This window comes from Protopterus annectens, chromosome 12.part0 (assembly GCF_019279795.1).
Source record: "Protopterus annectens isolate FY-2018-M chromosome 12.part0, PAN1.0, whole genome shotgun sequence".
Lineage (NCBI taxonomy): Eukaryota > Metazoa > Chordata > Ceratodontiformes > Protopteridae > Protopterus > Protopterus annectens.
Window position 1 is genome coordinate 1,264,123,354 of NC_056746.1, and position 3,895 is coordinate 1,264,127,248.

A 3,895-nucleotide genomic window follows, 5' to 3' on the forward strand; every position below is an offset into this window, starting at 1 on the left:
AATGGCTGTCACTGCAAGCAGTAACAGTGAACTGGCTGCCAGTAGGCACCACGACCTGAAATGCTGTGTAGGTTAACCTACAGAACTGCAGTTGTTCCTGTTTTCACAATACTCAACCCAGTATAGAACCATGTAGCATACAAGGCTAAAAACATCTAGGTTTGCTGATACCTGATGACTGATCATGGTTAAACTTGTACCCAAGTAAATTTAACATGTGCACTGGGGAGCAGTGAAAGATCAGCAGACCTGCCCTGAGACTTTGGCAAGGTACTCTTATACACATTTTCCATTTTGCTTTAACTCCAACATATGTTGGTGTGGCACCTTTAAATACTGCTTTACAGAACTCCTATGCAGTATGCCTCCATTTATCTTTCCCATTATGTCAGGCCCCTGTGGCCTAATGGATAAGGCATTGGCCTCCTAAGCCAGGCATTATGGGTTCGAGTCCCATCTGGGGTGATGTAATCTTGGACGGCGCAGTGATGCAGTGGTAGCATTGTTGCCTCACAGCAAGAGGTTCTCCAGTTCGATTCTTGGCTGGGGTACCTTCTGTGCAGAGTCTGCATGTCCTCCCTGCATTTGTGTGAGTTTCCTCTGGGTGCTCCAGTTTCCTCCCACGATACAAAGACATGCATCTAGGACATTTCTCCCCGGGCCTCCGCTGAAAATTGGCTTTGTTCCAAGTTGGACTTTCCCGGTAAACAAATAATAAATAAATAATAAATAAATTACTTGTAGAATACGTCCCTTGCTTTTCCAAATATTTTATTCTTGTTAGAATGTGTATCATAGGTTCATAGGTTCATAGGTTCATACTAAGCTATCTGCCCTGGGGCATTTATAAGCCTAGCCCGATTGTGTTTGGCTTATGCCACCCCTTGATTTGAGTATATTGTGCCCTTTTTAAAGTTTAATTTACTGTGCCTCTGTCTAATAATGACACGGAAGTAATCCCCGGCAACAAACCTACGATCCCCCATCCACTCATCGATTCTTCTTGAAGAGAGTCAGTGAGGTGCTCTGCCAAACATGAATTGAAATTCTATTCCAGAGCGAAGGGAGCCTCTGGGTTATGAATCTGTCCCTCCAGCATGTTCTATTTATTTCTGTGCTGAGGTTCAAGTCCCTCAAGCGCGTGGTTCTAAGGGATTTAGATTTACTGAGGTGGAGCATGTCCATTAATTCTGGGTTGGACATAACTTTATATGTCAGGCATAGATCGCCTCGAAGTAGGCGGTATACTACTGAGTAGAGCTGGAGTTTTTTTAACCGAGCAGCTTATGGCATCTGTTTGAGTCCCTTGATCCTCCTGGTGAGGTACTTTTGGGGTCTTTCTAATTGCTGCAGGTGTTGGGTAAGGTACATCCCAAAGGGGGCATTGTATTCTATGATGGGCCTGATGAGGGATGAATAAAGGGGCACGATTACCTCTCTTGATCTAGATGTGAATCCTTTCATGATGAGGTGGGCTATGTAGCAGGTCTTTCTAACCACTTTGGCAATGTGGTTGTCAAAGGAGAGATTGCTATCAACTTGGGTCCCCAGATCCCTAATTACTTTTTCTGTACTTAATGGGTTACCACCTATGTGGTAATTTGTGGGCACATTGTTTTTGCCAAAGGGTATGACTATAAACCTTTTGGCATTTAGCTTTAGACCATGGCTCTGGCACCAGTTATCCGTCTCTGCGAGACCTTTTTGAAGGATGTTTGTGTCAGCTGGAGAGTCGATTATGGTGCCCAGTTTGCAGCCATCTGCGAACTTGGTGAGCCATAGTCCTCCCACGTTGGCCTGTACCTCAGAAAAGTAAATACTGAACAAGAGAGGTCCCAGGACAGAACCTTGTGGGATGCCACTTGTGACCGGTTTCGAGTCTGACATGGCCCCAGCAACTCTGACTCTGTGGGTTCTGTCTTTGAGCCAGTTTGCGACCCATCTTGTGACATAGGGGTTTATATTTAGGCTGGATAGCTTATCTATGATGCCCGAGTGGGATATTGTGTCAAATGCCTTTGTGAGGTCCAGATAGGCTGTGTGGACTACCTTCCCTTCATTTATGGCCTTGGTGACTGTTTCGAAGAAGTCGACCAGGTTCAAAAGGCAGGATCTGCCCTTGACAAAGCCAAATTGGGTAGGATCAACCCACTGAAAAGAATTTCCCCCACATTATTTGCACAAGGAATAGTTCAACGTAAAAGTGCAGTAAAAGCAATGTAAGAAAAAGGTATAACACATCTTACACAGTTAGTACTCCTGCTTTTCTCCTTTTCTTTTTCTTGGGGGGCAAAAAACTTACTCATCCTTTTAACTAGTTACTATAGATGCCCCACAGGGCTCTATCCTGGGTCCTCTCCTATTTAAAATATTTATTAATGACCTCCACACCTCCACTCACCATGCTAGTTTAGTTCAGTATGCAGATGACTCAGCATTAATATGTGCACCCTCAACAATAAAGAAGCTCCAAGACATTACTCAGAAATATTTCTCTTCTGTAGAAACCTGGCTCAAAGAATCAAACCTACTACTCAACCCCAAGAAAACTAAGTTAATGCTTTTTACCTTAAAAAGTTGCCAAAATCAAAAGCAATCTTTCGCCATAATGTCAGCAAATAATACTGTCACTGAAACTGTAATTCACAGTAAATTTCTAGGAGTTATAATCAATGAGAATCTCAAATATCACCAGCATGTACTGCACACCATGAAATCAACACACCAGAAACTAGGCTCCTTTTATAGGATTAATGGATTCCTTACAGATACTGCAAGAAAAACTCTAGTCACCACCTTTTTTACTGCTAACTCTCTTACACACCACTCCTATCATATCAAACTTAAACAATACGCAAGGAAAGATACCCACCTCCTGCTACAACAAATAGTTAAATTTGCCACCCATCTCCCTCATGGGCATACCTCTCAACTGTACAGATTTTAGCAGAATGTCCACATTTTATTGCATATTTTTGGCCTGTTACTCATAAAATTGTGGTTTCCAGGCAAATCATTGCCAAATCTTTGAGGACTGAAGCCAGAAAATAATGACAGACATTTGAGATTCAGACTTTATACCCTTCAGAAAATTCACGCTAATGCAAAACCTGTAATTCTATCAACTTTCTAAGTATGTAAGAGCAATATTTAAAAATTGTCCCTATATTTGGGCCTTTGTCCCTCCATTATTTACGGCTCTTTCCAGATTTCTTACTGTAAGAGGTTGAGACCTATGCTCATGGGATCCACCATTGTCTTAGCTTAAAGCAATTAAAATGTCTTGAAATGCTTAACTACCTAACATAGTCACAACTAACTACAGCACACAAACTCATTCTTCATCTGGAAAAAATGTCCTGCACTAAAAAACATATTACTGCTGTACTGTCCAGCAAGGTACCTCCATTCTAGTAACAAGTTTTTACTACTCACAAATAAGTCAAATCATTTTACAGGAGACTCGCACTACTCCCAATACATTGCTAAACTCTGGAATAGTATCGCCACACAAATAAAACTCTCCGACAAACTCAGTAGTTTTGAATCACTGCTTAAACAACATCTTAACCAATCTTGCTCCTGCACATGCTCATCACAAGGTTAAGACTTTGTGTTCACCGTACAATACTCTCCAAATACTCACCTTAAACAGAATACTCTCAACCTCTCATTGAAATGACAAAACAATTTTTATACATAACTGCTGCCTGTATAATCCACTAAGTTGCATACGGTCTTTCTCTTTAGTAACTTCTACCTCTGTAAAAATCTAAAAATATATAAATGCAACTACTGTATGTGTATAAATGTAAACAGACATGTGACTACTCTGAGTTTAGTTGGAACCAAGTATAATGCAATGTAAGCAAGCTGAAAATGGGTTTTACCCAGT

The 3,895-nt window shown here is 41.3% G+C and overlaps 1 non-coding gene across 1 annotated transcript; it reads left to right on the forward strand.

Moving 5' to 3' along the window:
- Window positions 1-392: 392 nt before the first annotated feature.
- Window positions 393-465, forward strand: TRNAR-CCU. The gene has a single exon. It is a non-coding gene; the product is annotated as a tRNA-Arg (tRNA).
- The last annotated feature ends 3,430 nt before the right edge of the window (window positions 466-3,895 follow it).